General features: G+C 44.6%; 1 protein-coding gene across 3 annotated transcripts in view; it reads right to left on the bottom strand.

The window, feature by feature from the left end:
- Positions 1–18,288, bottom strand: part of tab2 (TGF-beta activated kinase 1 (MAP3K7) binding protein 2) — a 55,801-nt gene extending 37,513 nt beyond the window's left edge. Inside the window, exon 1 of one of the 3 annotated variants that reach the window (XM_088626834.1) lies at positions 17,733–18,288. The gene's annotated coding sequence lies outside the window, so the exon portion shown is untranslated. Of the gene's footprint in view, positions 1–15,713; positions 15,842–17,732 lie in introns of those variants that run through there. The other 2 variants (XM_088626833.1, XM_088626835.1) reach the window with 2 other exon arrangements.
- Positions 18,289–22,029: the final 3,741 nt, after the last annotated feature.

Below are 22,029 nucleotides of genomic sequence, written 5' to 3'. Positions count from 1 at the left end.
CTGTCAAACAGGGGCGACTGTTGGGGTGCTTAGCAGGAGCAGGAACATCCTAGATGTTACATGAGCAATATGCCTAAGGTGACGTCGGCACGAATCTTGGAGGGAAAGACACAGAAGCTCACACTCTAGGATCGTTATTACCCTGCATTCATTCAAACTGCAAGGCAAACCAGGTGACCAACAGCAGATCAGCTAACTGTCTACTTCAATCCGCTGAGAACTCCACAGAGCAGGGTATCTTAGGCGTGCTGAGGTCCCAGCCTGAGGCGGGCTGAGGCCCTTTCAGAGCTTTGCCGGGTGAGTCCTACCGAGTCCAGTAGTGCAAAGAACACAAGGAGCAGTATAAGTGCAGAGCAGTGTAAAAATGTGATACGAGCTGATAAATCATCCTTCCCCACCGCTCTCAACAAGCAGATGGATGCACCTGTAATGCCATCTTAAAGAACTGTACAGCCCTGAGTGCTTAATCCACAAGTGAAGTGGTCTGGAGGTCCCGTAATGGTGTGGGGCACATTCTCCCAGCAAGGTCTGGGTGCACTTATCCCCTCAGAAGGCAAAGTCAATGCTCAAGGCTACAAGGTGCTACTGAGGGATCAGCGTCACCCCCAACGTGCAGCATTGCTATCCTCCCAGGAGGGGCAGGGTCTTCCAGGAAGATAACCCCCCCCCCCCCCCCCCATTCGCAGATTATGTGTGGTTGCCCAAGGGCTGGGAATGTTTTGAAACGAGATCCAAGTCAACGATTTCGACCGCCAACAGCCAGATGGGAGCCGACTGACTTTCTCGTGGAAGAATCGCAGACCCCAGCAGACTCTTCCACGGTACCTACAGACAGGGGTCGGCATCCGGTGGCACGACTCAAGAGATTTCGCATGGCACACAAAAAGCAGCCAAAAAAAAGAGTTCAGATCAATAGAATTTGGAATTTGAGTTTTTTTATGGGAACTGATCTGCTGCTTACTTGATACTGAACCGGACAGAGGCTGTAAATCCCTCTGTCCCGTCCGGAAGAGGATCACGTCACGGCCGCAGACCGGACAGACCAGAGCTAGACTGGTCGGGTCTGCCGTGACGTAAACTGGTATACTGGCAGCCTCTGAGTAATATTCTGTAAAACACCCTACACATGTGTGTGTAAGCGTTATATGTACAGCCAAAATGCTTTCAGCTGAATGGCTGGTATTGCTGCAAGTTAACCCTTTCGGGGGAAAAAAAAAACATCGGAGCCAAAGACAGCTCAACTGCTTCAAAATGAAAGGAAGGAGAAGTCTGGTTTTGTGCCACAAGGAGAAAGGATGACCTGCACATCGTGTTTCGGAACTATCGGGTTTAGTCTTGTGTTTTGAGACGTTTTAACACAAAACAAAAATCGTCTTCACAGATAGATACTGCTGACGGAGCCGAACATATAAAAAAAGACGGCCTATGGAACTGTACAGAAAAGACAGAAAAGTTCCAGCAAGGCAAGTTACCCAGCGGCATGATGTTCTGCACAAAGAAACGCCATTAACAGACGGTGATTTTTTTTTTTAACAACAGCTTTTTATAATGTGCCGAGGATATGTTTGAGGACCTTGCCAACAAAAGTGATATTCTGGCTAAAATTAGATACTCTTTCAGCGGCGGACAAAGGACATTGCTGGCGACGTACCGTAAAGCCAGGTAAAAGATTAAAACTGGTTAATTAAGGGAGCGCTTGTGATCTACTGGGCTATTAAATACATTGTCAGAATCTCTTTAGACTGTAGTTATGTGAAATGATTAACCCTTGGTATCGGCTAATAGCACACACGTGACACTTGTCACGATCCTCAAATTTAACAGCGGAAGAAGAGTATGAATGTCATGGAAACTATTAATTTTTAAGGATCACTTACTGACGTCAGACAGCTGCCAATTCTCCAGACCCGTCTCTGGAAGGATAAAACAGTTTATCCTCCGAGGTTCGTCCAATTTGCTAAAATTGTCCGGGTCCGGATGGAGTTTCAGCAGCCGTTCGCGTTCAGGTTTGTGATCCCGGACGAGCCCCCAAACTGTCATGGAAATATAACTATCAAGGAAGCCACAAGAGAGAGTTCTCACCTGAGTAAGGTCTTTATTTCAATATTGCAATATTGGGAGTCTCTGGTTGCACTTTGCGAAGTGGCAGCAGGGCTCCCAATATTGCAATATTGAAATAAAGACCTTACTCAGGTGAGAACTCTCTCTTGTGGCTTCCTTGATAGTTATATTTCCATGACAATGAAACAGGCTGCCGACCCCGTTACAGACTGTACCGGCGCCATGTGGTGACCCTGCCTTTACACTGGAGTTTCTCATTTTCTACTACCTGCATATCTCGTTATATAAACATGTGCTACTTCTGCTTTTGAATACTATCGAATGTGCAAGCGATGGAATGGTGCTGTTCAACACTTCTGCGTGTACAAAACTAAAACCTGACCTGCTGTCTTCGTTTGGGCTCAGAACGCTTCCCTGATGGTGCAGACTTCCAAAAGTTCATAAAGTGTCATTTAAATTGACCACAGCCAGTTAAGGAATAGAAACGAGATAGGACAAGACTGCCCAGCTGCCAAAGGTACAGCCACTCCAAACCACAACAAACAAAAGCATTGACAAGAGGCCAGTTGTGTACTTTTCTGTTCGCCGCACGCATCCAGAAATGTCTGGCAAGACGGACGAGAGAAAGATGCTCATGAAAATGTTTCAGCATTTCAGGGAGAACAGAAAGGATCTGTGTGCAAACCTCACAAAAGTTCACGGGGAACTGCTGTCCCAGTGTCTCAGGCTGGTTATTAAATCTCGCTAACAAAAATAAAGTGACAGCACTGCAAAATTTCACAAAAGGGCATTTTGCAAAAAAAGCACAAAATTGTGAACTCTGTGAAAGTACTGGAGAGTCACCATGTTGTCACGAATCTCTGGTCTCACCACGGGCAAGAGAGTTCGCGCGCAAACTGCGATGTGAAGCGGCCCTTCCTGCTCACTAGTCACTGCAATGACCGATGTAATGCAATGTAAGAGCAAATAAGTAGAGGTCGGGCAGCAGACATTTTCCAGCGTGCACTCGGAGTTAAAAAGTTACTTTTGTTGGCAAAACCATCTTAAAATCGAAGGCAAGATTTTTATTGGATTAAAAAGATGCATTCACAAGCCTGCTTGCTTACAATGTCAAGGGGCCACTACATGTGACCAGACGTTTTGAGCCTCATTCTGAGCTACTGAATATGCTGGTGCATACACCTGGACATTTAAACTATTTTGTGATGGACATTTATTTTTACAGATTGCAGTGTACATTTTTTCTTTCATTGTGGTTCGAAACGCACTCATCGCCAATTCTAAAATAGTGCTGCAGTTCCCCTTCAAACAAAAAATATCAGTGAATGAAAAATCTGTCACAAACACTGCAATCTGCAAAACAATTAACCAGACCAACATACTACATCTACTATGTGGTTTTGGAGTGATCCACAGAAACAAGACATTTACCTTTCTAAACTGTTTATACACAAATGAAAAATAAAATAATCGTGCTGATGTTAACATTTTATGGCAAATGCCCCATTTGGTTTTTATAGTGAACACAGATATGAAGCGAAGTTTTTGAGATTTGCTTTTATCAGAAAAAGATCTCATACAGTTAAAAGCTTTGCGGTTATAAATTCATACACTACTTTCCAAGCTGTAATTACTTCAGGTTAAAATCTAATTTTCCAGCCTAAAACCCTGGAGTTAAATCCAAAAGAAAATTGAACTGAGGTTGAAACTAAGACTGAAAGCTTAGTCACCAGAAAAGAGCACGGGCAATTTGAAATGCACGCTACAGAAAGCCGTGAAAACAGGGGGCTACAGCTTTTTAGAGTAACAACACCTTGGACATGCTTTTCCACTAATTAAGGACAGCATACCACTGTCCGCGTGTTGACTATATGCCCTCCAAGGTATGGTAAAGGGTAACGCCACAATTTCATAAATTCAGAAATATCATGAAAAAAATGGCACAGTTCAGTTCTTCGGTTTCCACTTTCCATTTGTTTCCACTGCTTAGCATTCTTTTTCGAGGTCTGGACCACAGCCCATGTCAATAGCGCTGAAGTAAATAGTGCATCGTGACTTACTCCACATATAACAAACAGAAGCGCGCTGAAGCCTGTGTGCCCAGTTTCAGAAAAATGAGCCGTGTGGAAGAGCTTGTGTTGGTAGGAAAAGAAACAAAACGGAGTTATTAACCACAACCAGGTGCAACTGTTCTCAAAGCCATAATCTGTGCAAAGTTACATGGGTTAACGATGCTCACGGGAGTCTCGTGTGGGTTTCCACTGCCTATAGGTGAACATCTTCCTCTCCGGCGTTTGGTTGAGTCAATACTTACAGTTCTACTTTCATTCTCAGCTTGTCTCTATATTTCCTATGACCTGTGCAAACCCACATTCTTGAGCTAACCCCTGAAAGACTTTAACTTGAGAATCAACCTGTGGTTTTTAACAGATCAGCTGCTGAGCAAGAGCGAGGTCCTGCTCAACTTGAAAGTTAATCTGATGTCTTCTAATTCTCTGCAACGTGAAACGCAGTTGTATAATTTCAGAACTTCATTTATAATACATGCGACTTGCCCACCTAATAGAAAGGCTACTGCTGTCAAGTAAGAGAATGCTGGTATGTCTGATAAGCTCTAAACCTCCAGTAATGAAGAATGAGAAGAAAAGTAACTAAACATTTAAACAGTAACTCTGGCTCTTCCCCACAGAAGAAACCTGACCATGTTTACACATTCTTTTGTTTTCAGGTTTTTCAAAACTCTCATTTTATGATCACTGCTGGTTTATTTCGAATTTTGTTCAAAGAAGAATTGGAGCCTGCTACTCCAAGTAGTTCTTCTTTAATGCTTAAAAGTATCCTCCCGCAATTAACTGTGCTTTTACCCTTAAAAACATAAACAATTGGAAATGGCTGTGCATAAACAATTCCAGAAGCATAGATTGCGACATGAGGAACTGTTCTAAACCTATTAGTGGAAAAACTGAAACTAGCTTAATCAAACGTATTTGATTTTTTTATGTCATCCTTCCCAAAGCAATACGCATCAAAGCCTGTAAACACTTTGATAACGCTCATATCCTTGCTCAGTGACGAAAACAGGCCTGCCGAGACTGATCTGGCCCCAGAATGATCCTGTTTGAGCTGTGGAAGAAAAGGGGATCGCATATCATTCCAACACGTGTACAGACTGTGAAGCTTAATACAGACAGTAACTAAAAGGCTATTCCAAAAATTTGTGGAAGCAAAAAGCATTATATGTAGGAATCTGCCAGAGTCCCCAATGAGTCACAATTTACAGTATGTGCACAGTAGCACACAGCTGTGTGTACAAACACAATCCCTCCACAAAGATTTTGCCACCCAAGGACGAGTCTGAAGTTTATCAACAAAATTAATGACCATTCATCTTTTTTAGATTAAAAGAAAGTCCTCAAAAATATGTTTAATGTTACTGCAGGAGCAGAAAGAGATAACTACTAAAAGCTGACTCAGATGGGCTGGGCAAGCCTAATTTATGCAGGCATTCAAGATCATCTGTGAAGAAAGACAACACAGTATTACCACCTTTGCAGTGCCATAATGATATGTAATCATCTTTTTTAGGACTATGCAAACAAAAGCATCTGAACAATAAAGTCAGCTAAAATTGTCCATGTAAAAATACAATATATACTGATGGAAAGTGAGAATGAGAATGAGTTATAGCTTATGTACTTTGATAAAAAGTTGTCAATTTGTTTTAAGCCCCCTAACCAGCAATACAGCTTGTGCAGTGAGACATTGCAACTTGCCAATCACACGAGAGCTCGTTAGGTGCACTTTTACCCAACAAGGTCCAGGTGGAACAAAACACACTTGGTCAGTTTTCTGTGCATTCCATAATGCCACGAAAGTCACCAGAAGCAAGGGAGAGGGCCATTGGCATGCTGCAGGCAGGCCTGTCATGTGCCAGCGCTGCCAGACACTATGGAGTGAGCCGCTCCACTGTGTCCTGACTGCAGAGAAGGTTTCAGCAGACTGGCAGGACAGATGACCGTCCAAGATCCAGTGGCCCTCCAGTGACCACACCAGAGCAGGACCGACACATCAGACTGTCCATCTGAGAGATCGTTTCAGATCTGCCACCCGTACTGCAGCTGAACCTGCCAGCAGACACAATGCCTGCCTCAGTGACAGGACAGTGAGGCTCCATGCTGCTGGCCTCAGAGCAAGGCGACCTGTCAGAGGCCCTCTGCTCACACCTCCTAGACGTCACACCAGACTGGCTTGAGCCAGACAGAGGCTGCAATGGACTCGTCAGCAGTGGCATCAGGTCCTCTTCACAGATGAGTCACTCTTCAGCCTGTTCCATGCAGATGGGAGGGCCAGAGTGTGGAGGAGGAGATGTGTTTCTCTTTTTTCCCCATCAGTATATATATACAGATTTCTTCTGAATGTATTTTTCCTTTAGATAACTGTCACCTTCTATCAATGGGTTCTCTGGGAGCCGAGATCACAACATTTGTGATAAACAGGTCACAAAACCTACCCATGCCCGTAGCTTTTATACACAAGGGAAAGGTTTGGTTTAGACTGCCAAGCCTCTTGAAACAACAATGAAGTCCATCCACTGCATCCCAACGGTGCTGCCCGACGAGATCATCGTTCATACATCTGCTTCTGCCTGGGTTCATCCAAAGACACTCAAGATTCGTCGGCCACTACAAAACTCCAATTTTAAATGGCCGGAACCCAGTCTAGGTTTAAAATTAATAGTAATACAAAGATAGCAGCTGTACTTTCAAAATTACACGGCACCAGCAGCAGATCGGTGGAGTTTGCCATTGCTGATGTGAAAGGGCCGCCATATCAACCAATAAGTGACCAATTGCTGAAAATTAACCTTGAAGTCAAACAAAGCTCATCAGGCATAATCAATTAAAACAAACCCAAACTCAAGAACTATGTAGAAGAACTGAATGCCAATACTGAAACAAAGTCACTCACCTGGCAAACAGCCAACAGCTCAAACGGTTCAAAACCCCAGGGGGTGGGGAAACTGGCACACCTGCACCCCCATCTCCGCCGAGAGACTTTTATATACTGCAAGGTGTGCAGCGACACAGCTCAGAAGGTCCCCCGCACTCGGAAAATGTCAAGAAACCTTTTTTTTTCCCCTTCAGAGAACAGAAACAGTGAATACCACTGCTTAAAAGTTTCATTGCTCATTTTTACATTATATTATATACCAAAATTGACATCAAACAATATTGTAGCTTTATAAACAAGACTTCTACCCCCATAATTATTACAGCTCACAGACCCTGTGAACTCGCAACAACCATAAAAAGCCTAAACAATGTTTAAGGTCTTTCTTCTTTCTTCCAACGTTTTCCATAGGTATCTGAAAGTGGAGTCCCACGGTACCCACACAAAGCAAGATTAAAATGACAATGAAAGAAATGTCTAAAAATGCAAAACTACTGAAACTAGTATTTGTATTTAAAGGGTGAACACCGATATTATTAATAGTTTTAAGTCAATTTAACATAGGTGGGCAAACCTAATCTTACTAATCAATCCAAAGATGTCTATTACCACTGGGCTGTTACTGCCCAGGAGATGGAATCGAAGCTTCATCGATGGCGCACTCCAGCTGTCAATCTGACGCTTCTGCCAGCAGGAGACCCACTCTACTGCAGCTGGTTCCTGTAGGGTCAGGGCCCGCCAAAGACTGCCTACTGAACACGTGCATAGGGAAGCCAGCGCAGAAGGGACCGGGATAAAAACTCCGCTCCGCAGTGAGATCCGACCTGCGTCAGCCTTCAAATCCCTGTTGGCCCTCGAGAGATTACAAGAGGGGCGGATCTGGACTTTGGCAAACTGGGAAAGACAAGTGACAGGGAAAGAATGAAGGGACGTAAAAAAAATACACCACTCCTTCTACCGACTCATAGAAGTGTATTACTAGAGCAGGTAGACATCCCCACTCCTATGCCTTGAGCTTCTTTACTGTGCTACTCTGATGCTAGACAGCTCCCTCATACCTCCCACTGTGCCTGGACTGGTCTTGTTACTTACAAGTGACTTCTCTTGTAATTCCTTTCAAGCTGAAGAATGTGCAGCTAATGTGTTAGGTCCTGTACTATAAATTCAATTTAAGACATTCCTCTAAGCCTCAACAGACGTGCTGTCCTTTACAGCGGGAGGGAAAAAAAAAAGTTAAAAAGGATGTCTGCTTCCTGTGAAACCTGCATGCATGCTGTTTCTCGCGATCCAATTGTCAAATACAGAAAAGGCGCACAAAGTCTGAAAAACAAACTGTGCTGGTGTCTTTGAAGACCTTTGCTTCCCCCTGGCCTCTTCAATTATCCCTTGGCTATTCCACAAGCCACGCTGTTTTGAATTAATTTCAACGACACAGGCAGGGGGGCCCAACAAAGATCCTATTCTGTTTTCCTTAAATTGATAGCTTTGCTAGTATCATATTTTACAGCTGGAGCAAAAATTAAAAACCACTGCGTTTTAAGGGCTGCAAGTTTTTTTAATCCACTTTTCTGTTTCAGTGGTTCTCGAGTGGATGCTTGAAAAACATGATTTTAATTTTGATGGCTAGTGACGTATTCTTCCTTCAAATCACTATGCCACCGTTATCAAACAACCGGAAAAGACCACTAGAGATGGTATAACCACCTGCGTCTGTAATTCCCAGGAAACTAACTAAAAGTTGTCATAAATAGGAGAAATGATCATTTTTTTTGTTAAACACCTTGACTGCTTGATGACCCAACACATCAGCTGGCTCTAAAAATGAAAAAGCATCCTGAACCTCCTCTCTCGCTCCTCTCCTGTCAGTTTCTCGCACTTCCAGAGCTCATTCATTCTTCACAGGAATCAGAACGCCTCACAGCATGACTGAGGTTCACTAACTTACTCTGAACTGATGCTCTTCACCTGGAGAGCTGCAATTTATTGCACTTATTCAAGCTCAAGCTCATGTTTATCTGTCATTTCAGCCATACACAAGTACACAGTGGAACGAAATATCATTCCTCCTGGTCCACGGTGCAAAGACAAACAGGACAGACAGGATACACATAGTGCTAAGTGCAAATTACAAGGCAAATACATAATCCAATATACACAACACACTGGGGGGATTTAAACCCTGTCTCTGATATTGGGGTGGGTGTTGAGGAGCCTGACAGCCTGCGGGAAGAAGCTATTACAGTGTCTGGTGGAGCTGGCCCGTACACTGCGATATCTTCTCCCACATGGTAGGAGGGCAAAGAGTTTAAAATGGTAAACAGATTGTACTGGTTGGCATATCCTTTCAGCTTTTACTATTTTATTTTGTTTGCACAGCAAAGCACCCTTTCCAGTATTTGGCAGGTAAATTATTTATTTTACTTCTCGCACCTGCATAATTCAACATTCCTTATACATAAACCTTAATATTTCACATTTTAATTTTAAAAGCCGGTGCAAGTCACAAAATGTCCCAGGAATAACGAGGCCACAAAGTCACAGTAGTTTTAAAGTCCACAAACTCTTAACTCCTAATATCATTAATTTTTGTCCTATCACATGCATAGCCAACCTCCCTTGATGATATTTAGGTGAGATATGAGGATGTCCAAGGAAGAAACCTGTAATACGGAGCAATACGACGCCTGAAACCATGCATCCAAGATTTATCAACAAAATATTACAGGATCGGGCCACAGGATGTCCCAGCTACTAATCCTCAGAGTCAAGCTCTAGACCAGTCGAGCAGGACACTAACCATTGCCTACCTTTGTTGGGGCTTTTCATAAACCAAGCAAAACAGTTTTACAAGTGGATGTGGTGTGTGTGTGTATAGATATAAATGCATACCATACATATTGGACAGGGGTAACAACATAAAAATGACCGTAAGCACAGGCCAAAACACGCCATGACATTTAAAAAAAAACTTTAGACAGTTCGACCTAAGTCCCTCTCACCCAGCTTACCTATAAAGGGAAAAGGGAAGTGCAGATTGCAAATACCTTTCAAAGCAAGAAGCTGGTTCAATGCACCCCAATTTCCCAAAATCTCAGTAACGAAATTGATTAATTAACCGATTGTATCGCAAAATGTTACAAATTCGTGAACTTTTGTGAAAGTGTACTCGTCATGTTGTTGCAAAGTGCTGGTCTCGCCACCGGCGCGAGTTCACATGAATTGCTACGTGACGCAGCCCTTCCTGCTCACTAGTCACCGTAAAGTAACACGCTGAACGAGCGAATAAGTACAGGTTGTGCAGCAGACATTTCCCCGCAGAAATGTTCCAACATGATCCGCATGCAAAGTAGTAAGTAGTATTTGTCGGCAAAACCGGCTCAAAGCCGAGAGCAGTATTTCTATCGGATTAAAAGAGATGTATTCACAAGCCTGCTTGTTTACAATGCTACAGGGCTGCTTCACCTCACCAGAAGTTTGGTTACCTCTTTCTGAATCGCAGAATATGATGCTGCACACACCTGCAAATTTGGTCTATTTTGCAATGTAAATTGGAGATATGACATGTTACTGTGTACATTTTACCTTCATTGTGGTTTGAAATACACTCAGTGCCTATTCTTTACTAACCCTGAAATAGAAAACTAGCATTGCTGTTCCTCTTTAGGTCCCACACCATATCAACAAGTAAACAACACTATGATACAGTACAAGACTGTCACCGCATCCTTTAAGTGGCACCACCATTAGGATCGATATCCCCCATAAAGCAAACTTCTAAACCACCAGAAAAAAAAGCATTATAATTGTGATTAAAGCTACTCATTTCTGTGGGACTCTTGCAAATTTTTCACCTCCGTGTTCTTTAATTCCAGGCTGTGAAACAGAACATTTCAACACGTAAAACTAGTTAAATGTCATTTGGACATTCTTACACCCTTCCACAAACGCAGAAATAAAACAAAGACCAACCTGAAGGACTTACAAAAGACTGGCAAAGGAGGAATTTCAGAATACACACAAAAAATAATTATTCCAATCTTCATCACTGTGTAGATTTAGCACAAAAAATAAAAGATACTTTCTGTGCTTCAGCCAGACGCGCAGCTCGTCTCCTCATTATCATCGCGCTACCTTTCAGACCAGCACGTTTCAGACAGACACTTCGGTTTCATGCTTCGGAAAAGGAATGCACTAGCAGCACTGGGTTTTGCCTAAAACGGGTTTAGCAACTTTAGCAGTATGTTGTGCAATGTTGCCTAGCCACAAAGACATCGGCAGGGCTCAAAACTGTTCAAAACAAAACAGAGGATTTTCGGTTTAAATCCCACCCTGTAATCAGGAAAAAAACAAGTGTTTAATTTTGGAAAAATTGGGATCTTAAGCAGGCTTCTGAGCTTTAATAATTCAACTTTCACTGCACTCTCATCCTCTACTCTCTTCAGTCCTGCCTTGCACCAGAAACATCTTAATTCCACAACTCCCTGTTGATACAGCAGCCTTAACAGAGCATATTATTATGTTGCTGTGCAATGCATTTTGGAGTTTCCAAATAAACCAAGTAACAATGGTCTATTTTGCCAAATAAGCCATTTTGTTTACTGTTTGTCATTGAACTCAAGCTCAGCATTGCCTGACTTTGATCCTTCCTGTCCTTTGATGCCTAGAAGCTCATTTTGAGTTTTTTCAGATTGGACTGTTGCAGAATTTGTGGCAGAAACTCAGCTAATCCAATGTGAACCAAATCGAGGTCCCCCTTAACATATTACTCATAGTACAACTAGTTGCTAAAGTTGCTAAAGATTCAGAATATTAAAAAATAGGTTAAAACCGACTGCTGAAACTCTGACAAGTAGACACTACAAGGATTGAATTAAAACTGAGAACTGGAGACACTTTCCATGCGCTGGAACCATGTTGAACCAGTTACCGTGATTTCCTTCGAAGAACAGCTGAAGGAGATTCTCGGGTGCTATCTATGTGGAGTTTGGATGTTCTCCCTGGGTTTGCGTGGGTTTCCCCTCTGGGTGCTGCAAAGTCCTCCCGCAGTCCAAAGACATACTGGTAGGAAAAATGGCTTCTGGAAGAACTGGCCCCAATGGGAGTTTGTGTGTCTGTGTGCCTTGTGATGGACTGGCATCCTTGCTGGGATAGGCTCCCCTGCAACCCTATACTGGATAAATCCTCCTTATACTCTTGGAAGTATCCTCCTTATACTCTTGGCCCCTTGCTCTCTTTATAACCTGGTTAACACCTATTCCTCATCAAAGTACCTTCAGTACACTGACTCTAGATGTGTGAGAGACCCAGAAACACAGTGACATACTATGAGAAATAGTGCCTTCTTCAACTGTGAATCTAAGCTGTGAAACACTTCATGCATACACCCAATATGGATCTTAGTCTATTTAAAAAATCACACATCCTCATTTTCCGCTGCTTATGGTCGTGGGATTTGTAAATTTGCTCAAGTGTTCAACAATACATAAGGGTGATTTGGATGAAATGGGTTCACCATTTAAGCATCCGTTTTGAGGTCTATACTCCCATCTTAAGTCCAAAGCAGACATCTTTCGGAGCTCCGCGTCGCACATGCTGGTGGGAAGTCCAACATGGATTAAAAACCACTCTATAGAAAGAAATTATTCTCATGCAACATGTAGCACTACACACCGCTACAGGGCGGAGCGGTGGCTCTGTGGCTCAGGAGCTGCGCCTGTGGCTGGAAGGCTGTCGGTTTGAATCCCGCAGCCGGCAGAGGAATCCTACTGTTGGGCCCCTGAGCAAGGCCCTTAACCCCAGCTGCTCCAGGGGTGCCGTATAAATGTCTGACCCTGCGCTCTGACCCCCAGCTTCTCTCTCTGTCTGTGTGTCTCCTGGAGAGCAAGCTGGGGTACGCGCAAAGACAAATTCCTAATACAAGGAGTTGTAGATGGCCAAGAAATTCAGTGGCTCTGTGGCTAAGGAGCCAACCAGAGATCACAAGTGGAACCAATAGGAGCCCACGCCCAGCCAGACACAAACCTCCGCTCAGGACACTGTACAGGCGGCAGCACGGAGCTCGCTTGGGTCACTCCCACCCAATACCAAGGCATTCATTCTGTAGCGAGCACCAGATTCCCTGAACAATCTTGCCCACGCCCTCAAAAAACCAAGACTTAGCGCCTCATGTGTGCTCTCACTAAAGAACTGAAGGCACAAATGCATATTTAAAAAAATCTAAATATAACTTTTTTTCTGCCTATAATCTTACCAATAAGGGATCTTCAGAAGCCTATCCTGTGCATCAATCTATTCATATAACTGTCTGCCCAAGGATTATAAACTGAATGTTAAACGTGCACATTTGTTGCATATATGCGTGGATTCTTGGCTTTAAGGAATAAAATAAACCCAAAATTGACAACTGCCTGGCATCACTGGTCCCTGTACTGCACCCCACCTAACAACACCTTGACAACCAGGAAATGCTATCAGGCATGAAAAGAGTAAAGAACATCAGGTCACTTATAGACTTATCGGACACAATACAAGTAAATAAAATAGAGAAAGACAGCTTATCAAACTTACTGCATCAATATTCAATAGTTGGATAAAGAAGGGAAAAAAATATTTTCTATCCTATAAGACTAAAGCTGTAAAATTTCACTCGTACAGTCGTCATGAAAACACCTCTTCTGGACAGAAGCTTGGACGACATCTAAAGATATCAGGGTGTAAAGAGATTTCAGTGACTCCACTCTTCCCATGAGCTCATTGTCGTTTCTTATCATTATTTACAGCATCCCTGTAAAAGTTCTTATTGTAATTTCGTAAGACCACGCTATTCATACAGAACATTATATCAATAAAGATACAGTATCAAAATGCCCTTACTTCGAACCATCAGTGGGTTTGTAATGATTAACGAGCCGCTGCTACCTTCAATAAACCTGACATTACCACAATGCCTTGGGTCAACAATATGTACAGTCGAAAACCGCTTAACAGATGTCGGCATCGGTGCACTTCTGAGACGTGACAGAAGTGCAGGGCCCCTCCCGGGATGACCCCATGTACCGCCAACAGGACAGACGGATCAGGGGTCTCGAGGTATCGCCTTCAGACAGCAGCTTCAACAGGCAGAACACTGCCCGGCGCCTCAGTACTCCTCCTTCTGCAAACAGTCAGCAACAGGTTACACGAGCACAGCAGATGCAACTGACTGACTCTGTGGCTGGCGTTTGCACCCCCAGTGCGATGTTATAGGGACCAATGCTACATTCCTTGTAGACTTAATTATATCCTGCAAAGGAACAAGTAACTGGTTTATTCCCTGCTGAAAAGAGAAGAGAGAAAACACGTTTCCTCTGGGAAGCCTTCTTCAGGTGTGAGCTATAAAAAAAAAAAAAGGCTCACACCTGAAGAAGGCTTCACAGCCGAAACGTTGCTTTCTCTCTTCTCTTTTCAGCAGGGAATAAACCTGTAACTTGTTCCTTTGCAGCCTACGCATGCTGACGCAGCTACCCATCTGAATTAATTCTATCCTTGTCTATCTTATACCTCAAAACATGTTGTTCGATGCAGTTTCATTTTTCAGACAGCATATATTATGCAATAAAAAATACATATACTTTGAAATTCCTAACAGCTATAAAGGTTATCAGGGACCCTACACAATCAGCCATATAAATTCAAAAAATAGTTGAGCTTTTCAGGACAGAGAAAAGAGAAAATGTCTTTAGCAGTTTCTCTGGGAAGGATGCACTGCTTTTCACCCTTTTCCTCCAAAAAGGCAGATCCATTTCTGAAACAGGCTGGAGGATTTAACTCACTGAAGACAGACATTTGATGGTTCTCTCTGTGAACACATCTAATGGAAAAAAAGTCACGCCTAATGACACACTTCCAACCAGACATTTAAAAACCTCTATTTGAAAGGAAGTGATAGCTGGAGGTGAAAGAAAATGTAGATTCACCCCCCTTCTTCAAGAAAACAAATACTAAGGCCAACTTCTCAGAAAATATCACAATTTCATACTTGTTCATCTTGATGCCCCCTTGTCTTTCTGTCTACGACATGACATACGTTTTAAGTGAGATCCATTTTTAAGTGGACTCCGGCGGGTCGCTCACAGAACAGATTAATCATCTTGCTGCTGGCACAGGCACGACTACCTCAAGGTTAGGAAACGCAGGTTTTTGTTTTGATCAGCCATTTCACATCCCTACGTAAACTCACACCACTGACGGGGCAGGAACACGCACTGCGCGCTCACCGGGACAGCGGGAGAGCAACGGAGCCACGATCTGAAAGCTGACGAAAGTCGCTTGATTTCTGGGAACTAAGAAAGCCTTCAATAATGCCCCTCAGAGAAGAGCAAGAGCGGTTAGCCAAGACGACCGAGCGTGCGCGTGCTGCCCCGGACGTGCTGCCCTTCCGAAGTGTAATCATGACCGCAAGTCAGGACAGGCGCAGGCTGCCAGCGACTGGACCCGGGATTCACTTCCCACACGTCCGGCACCCACTGAGCACAGACTGGACACCGCCGGCCCAATACGTCCCAACAGACACAGCACACCGGCCAGTCCCACTGCGGACGCCAGCGCGGCTGCCCAGCGGTCACACCGTCGTTCAGCAGACGGCCCCCTGCCACGGACGTCACATCGGGAATTCGAAAGACAACACCCAAAACACCAGGAAGGCATGGATATAAAGGACATACCCACTGTGCTGGTTTGGATTCTTTGGTTTCCCAACACGTTCTGCACCAGGTGCCCCCGCTCTGAAACCAAAGGTGCACTTCACAGATAATTATTGGTTGGGAGAGCGGGGGAGGGGGCTGAAAACTCCCTGGGAATGAGATAACAGCGATAAGTCGTGCAACAGCCTCTGCTAGAAACTGCTGAGAAAGCTCAAAACCTGTTTAGACTTAGGTCTGCCACGGCCTCTAAATCACATATTGTCAGATACAGCACACTCACAAACGGCCTCAAGCCCACTGTGCTGGGGCGGCAGGAATAAAATCCTCCCTGCTCGGGCTTCGGGCTGCGATCCCCCGGTTCCCGAGACCCCCGAAGTACCTCTAGGATCAGGGCGTTCCACAATGATAAGCCTGAGAAAAACACAGGCGTAGCAGCGTTTTGAAACTGAAGCCGAACCAGGGGGTCAGAATACGCCTTCCCGTTCAGCAAACGGCCAGCACACTCATCGAGCACTGTCACTAGGCACAGGGAAGTGCGATGATAACACTAACGGCTCGCTAACCACAGGCGGTGAAGACGCAATCTTGCGCCGAGGTGGCCTATATCTGCAGAGCGACACGAGCCGGGCTTGTAAATACTGAGCCTGCGGCAGGATGGGTTTCAACAGAACTGGACCTCGAGAGGAAAAGGCAAGCCAGTCAGTCAGGTTACTGTGCTCAGACAGTGTTGCCAGAACCCAAACGCAGACCTGCAAAATATACAAGTTCCTGAAATGAAATAGTTCCACACTTAACTTCCAGACGGCATTTTTTGTGATGTGACAAAACAAGGGTTGCACAGGTGAAACAGGGGGTGGAGGGGGGGGGTATCTGATCATTAAATGTCTACTGATCAAGCACGGAGGCTTAGCTGAAGTGAACGAGGCCGCTCTCAAATGGTCATGCAGACAAGACGGAAAGAAAAGCTGACCCAGAGGTGCAAGAGTTAACCGTGCTGCTGATGAGGCAGAGACAAGCCGTGCCACAGGGCCGTTGCCAGTAAAGGGAAGAGAGGGGTTGCATTTGCTAAATATTCGTGCAACCCAGATTCACCGCTAGGTACAGTCCACGGGATGTCCCACACCGCCCCGGTCTCCTCGTTACGAGGCCTGCACTCCTCCGAGGGATGCGCACAGTCACAGGCTCGTTTCCCATTTCACTAACAACGCAGTCAAACACACCCCTGAAACCTCAACTATGCCTGACAGGACTGCTCAGCGCCAATAACGTGTGGCACCACAGAAACACCGTTCAGAAAACGAAAAGGCTGGGTTTTTTTTTTCCTTCTTCTTCGCTCGCTCCCAGCTCTGTCTCCCTTCTCTCTCTCTTTCTAGCTGGTGGTTTCCCCCCGGCAGCAACATGCGTGAAGCTCGCAAGCAAAAGGGAACCAGAGGGATATCTAAAAAAAAAAAGTGTGCGGCTCCGAGCCTGGTCGCCGCTGGCGGAGAGCAGGCAAGTCGGCTCCGGACTTTCCATTTTCACGGAAAGTGCAGGCAAAGCCCCGGGGTTGCTTTCAAGCTCCCGGGAGGCTTTTCTAGCGTGTGTACGAACCAAAAAAAAATGCATAACTAGTCACTTTCAAACCTTACACGCCATGAACACCCCCCCAAAAAAAACTAACTTTCTATAACAAACCGACCGCTTGACAGCAGCGTCAAGTCAATCTTGCAGTAGCGTAACCCAATCCACCGCGGCATTCCTAGGAATACTTAAAAGAGGGTGGGAAAAAAAAGAAAAGGGAATAAAAGCCGCCTGGAAGGTCTTAAAAAGTTTGGGTTTTCTTTTTTTTTTCCGCTCCCTCTTTTTGAGGTTTTGGACGGACCTCCGCGGCCAACGCCGAGCTCGCCAGTCAGTCAGCCAGTCAGGCGGACGGGACGGGACCGGACGGGACCGGACGGGCAGAAAATAAAACTCAGCAGCGAAGCAAAGCCAGGCTGACCGATCCCCCCCTCCCTCACTCCCTCCCAGCACACGGACACGCCAGGCCCCAGGCTCTCTCACCGTCTCCGCGGGCCACCTTCGCCACCCGAGACCCCGCCGCCGAGTCTCCGCAGGCCGGGGTGCTGTCAGACAAGCGGGGAGGAGAGAGCAGCACCCTGGCCTTGGGCTTGGAGGGTAGGAGGGAGCGGGGACACACCACGCCGCAGCCCCCCCCGCCGATCACCGTCTCGGGCGACTCGTCCCCCCCACGGCTCCTCTTCTCCTTTCCCCCCTCCTCCTCCTTCTCCTCCTTCTTCTTCTTCTTCTTCTTCCTCCTAACTTCCCTTTTTCACGACCCCCCCCCCGGGCTCCTCTCTCTTTTTTTTCTCTCCCCCCTTTCTCTCTTCCAACAACCGATACGAATCAAAATATTGTCACTCAATATGGCGGCCGCGTTAGCCAGCCCCTATCGCGAGATTGCGCTTTTTTTCCCCCTTCGTTCTCCCTGTGTGTGTGTGTCTGTCTCTCTCTCTCCCTCCTTCCTCACTTTTTTCCTCCGTCTCTGTTTAAGGTCCGAGGAGGGGGAGAGTATATCCAGGTTCGGGGTTGAGGAGGACAGAGGCGGGGGGGATAAAAAAAGGGGGGTTTGTTGTTGTTGCTCAAGTGGAAACTACTAGACACGTGGGAGGGAAACAGGTGGGAGGATTTTTTCCCTGTGTGTGTGTGTATTGATTTCTGGCCGGATCCTCGGCTTCAGACGGGGATGCAGCATCTCGGAAAAGTTTCTCAGGCTGACGTATCGCGATTGTCGGGGACAACAGCAGCGCCGCGGAGAGCGGTTTTGGTGCCTTTCCCGGCGTGTGCATTGCCTTCCACGTTGAATCCGTCTGAAAAGAAACGCGTCGATTTTCGTGTCCTGCCGACACAATCATTTTTCCCCCTTCATTTTAAAAGAAGAAAATCTGCTCTTTGGCTGTCTCATGCCCCCCCCCCCCATTTTAAAGACACGTACACGTTAAGTTGGAAAACCCATTAAGGACTCTTCACCTTTCAGGTTATGATCAATTTTTTAAATTCTCACGATAGCAAAAACTGAAATGGAGTACACGGATTGAGCACGTTGAAAACTGGTTCAATAAACATCCATTCAAATTAAAGAACAGTTCTTGTACAGTACAGATTGTCTTTGCCTTTACTTGTCGTTTTTTAAGTATGGAAAAATAAGTTCGTTCAAATCAAAATGTTACAGTCCGTCTTGCATACATTACCAACACTTGACAAAAACTGGACTTGCTGTGATTCTAGATAGTAAAGCTACAAACGCGGTACTTAGAAAAACAAAAAAAAGGAACACATCAGAAATCCAGTTGCCTTACAATTCTGTTTCCATGTCTACTCAAAACTGTGTACCAGTCGACCCCAAAATGGGTAGAAAATGTTGCACTTGAGACCCATTGCGTGTTCTCGTAATACATTGTGGTTTTAGCGTATGAAGTACAAGAAAAGAAATTAACTGCCCACCACACACACACCACATCCTCCTGCAACCATCCCCAGTGCACCCCTGCCTGAAAGAGGAGTTTGTGCCGGTCGGCCACTTGGGCAGAGCTGTGATACCTACAGGCGGTGCAAGCGTGCATGCCCACAGCTCAGCCAAAGCCATGCGAATCAACGCATGAGGCAGTTGTTCGCCTTGCAGACCTGCTTTGGGGGTCTTTGCCGTACAATGAGCTCAGGAAATGAATCACAGTCGAGTTCTGGTCTGCATTTGTGAGGACATTTGTCTGACATTTTTATCCAGAGCAACTTAAAGTTGTGACCTTTGCTACAAGGGTGTGTATTAATAAAGCAATGCGAGTGAAGTACTTCACTTCAGGGCTCAACTGAAGCTCAGCAGGTGTGAGCCTGGTCAGTACCGTGATGGGAGACCTCCTGGGAAAGTGAAGGTTGCTGCTGGAAGAGGTGTTGGTGGAGCCAGCAGGGGGCTCTCACCCTGTGGTCTGTGTGGGTCCTAATGCCCCAGTATAGTGACGGGGACACTATACTGAAAAAAGGTGCCGTCCTTCGGATGAGACGTAAAACCAAGGTCCTGACTGTGGTCATTAAAAATCCCAGGGCCTTTCACGAAAAGAGTAGGGGTGTAAGCCCAGTGTCCTGGCCCAATTTCCCATTGGCCCTTACCAATCATGGCCTCCTAATATTCCCCATCTCTGAACTGGCTTCATCACTCTGCTCTCCTCCCCACTGAGAGCTGGTGTGTGGGGAGCGTTCTGGCGCACTATGGCTGCTGTCGCATCATCCAGGTGGGGCTGATGGTGGTGGAGGGGATCCCCATTACCTGTAAAGCGCTTTGAGTGGAGTGGCCAGAAAAGCGCTATGTAAGTGTAAGCAATTATTATTACTAACTGTAGGGCTCCACCCAAGACTGAACCCACAAACCCCCTGCCAGGAATAAGGGAGTTCTAACTTAATTCTCGCCACTGTATCTGACACATTCAGAACTCAAGAAAGTTCATGCTATTTTCAGCTTGATGGTGCAGCAGTAGTCTACCGAGATGTGTTTAGTACTTGTACAGTTTACCTACAACGTATTGAGAGTGACAGCATGAAGGGAGAAGGCCATACTGCGCATACTGCGCAATCTTTTCTTGAAGATGAAAGTGAAAAGTACCCTTCACAGATACAAAATTCACGTTCTGTGTAAAACAGCTACGAACACCCAATGCATTGCATATATTATAATCATATAATCCAGTATGTTTTATATGGTCTGTCCTTTTCCTCTTGAAAAGTAACTGGACAAAATATCTATTTTTACTTGATGGTTCCACGTCCCTGCAATATCTGTATATGTTACAATGCTGTGTAAGTATTGTTGCTAGAACCTAAATGATTTGAATACTTTGGAATCTGACTTATCTCGAAAAGACAAATGGCAAAACCTCTGTTTCTATAACTTTGGTGTTTGCATCTTGGTTTATACCAGCAGTTGATTTCTATTTGCCTTTGCAAAGGTAAGTTACTTTTTAAACTCTAGATACTAGGGTGTTGGTCTGCAACACTAACCTGTTCTAACATGTTGAGCAATTAGCAGAAAGAACAGCTGGAGAAGAAAAAAAACAATGTAGTTTCCTTGTAGATTTACTATTTGCATTTGATTAAAAAAACAGGAACATCTGACAATATTCCAAAACAAGGACAGACAAATGCAAGTGACTAAAATGTATTTAAAAAGGCTAAAACAATTAAACAAAACGTTTAAATATGTTTCTGTGTATTCCACATTGCTTTACTCAGTGTCTCAGCCCAGTGAGTGAATGATGGCTGTGAACTGTTTCTGTGATATTTGGAAATTAGTCATCATCTGAAATAACCCTCCTTTAATTGCAGGGTAGACACACTCACACCAGAGCCGATTTTCCCAGGAGTCAATTAACCTACATAAACAGTTTGTTTTTGGACTGTAGGAGGAACCCACACAGGCATGAGGGGAACATGCAGACTCCATGCAGATAGAATCCCTGGAATTGAACCCTGGGCCCAGCACAATGAGATAGCAATGCTCATCACTGCACCAACATTCAGTCTACGTTTTATTTAACATGATTATATTTTTAATTATTACAGTATCTAGTTACATCACACATGGTATAAACCATTATGGCGTAATAAAACAACTATTTTACCTGCCTCACATATTTGGCACTAGTGTTCATTTTATATGGTTTTTCTTTGTGTTTAATACAAAGGGCATAATAACAGCAGTTTTATTTACAGAGACGTGTGATGAGGAAAGAAAAGTGGTCACATTGGAGTTATTTCATATTATTCAAAAGAACAGAAGACATTATTTTAACTAGAATTATAACCTTTACCTTTTTATTAAACAAGACATAGTGGCTTTTTAGTTTTCATCAACTGACCTTCAGGTGTGACTTCTTGGCCTTTAGACATTTTTTTCATTCAGTCTTATATAATATATTGAGTTTATGAAGGACAGCACTTAAGAACAGAAGGGCGAGCTTGAGGTAAGAAAGAGAAAAGGTAAGAGTCCAGATTAAGTCGGTTGAGCGTTTACGAGTGAAGAAGCATATTTACATTGTACAAGTCCCTTTTCTGTGTATGATTCAAACTCCGTCTTTACAAAGCAAGATAAATACCTGCTCTGCTCTCTGCTCCCAAACATTGTTTTGTTTGTTCTGAATAACATTAATGAGAATCTGCTTCTGTAATTCTTTCTGAGCAAATCACTTCATTTTACATTCTGTACGGTCTAAGCCTTATGAGGCGTGTGCATGATTCAGAATATGCTGTCGCTATAACTTGGACTTCAGCGTGCCAACCGAGAGTTAGCCCATGCAGCTGTGAGCACATGCAG

Source organism: Lepisosteus platostomus, chromosome 3 (assembly GCF_059453375.1).
Source record: "Lepisosteus platostomus isolate fLepPlt1 chromosome 3, fLepPlt1.hap1, whole genome shotgun sequence".
Taxonomy (NCBI): domain Eukaryota; kingdom Metazoa; phylum Chordata; class Actinopteri; order Semionotiformes; family Lepisosteidae; genus Lepisosteus; species Lepisosteus platostomus.
This window is presented reverse-complemented; position numbering and strand designations above follow the sequence as displayed.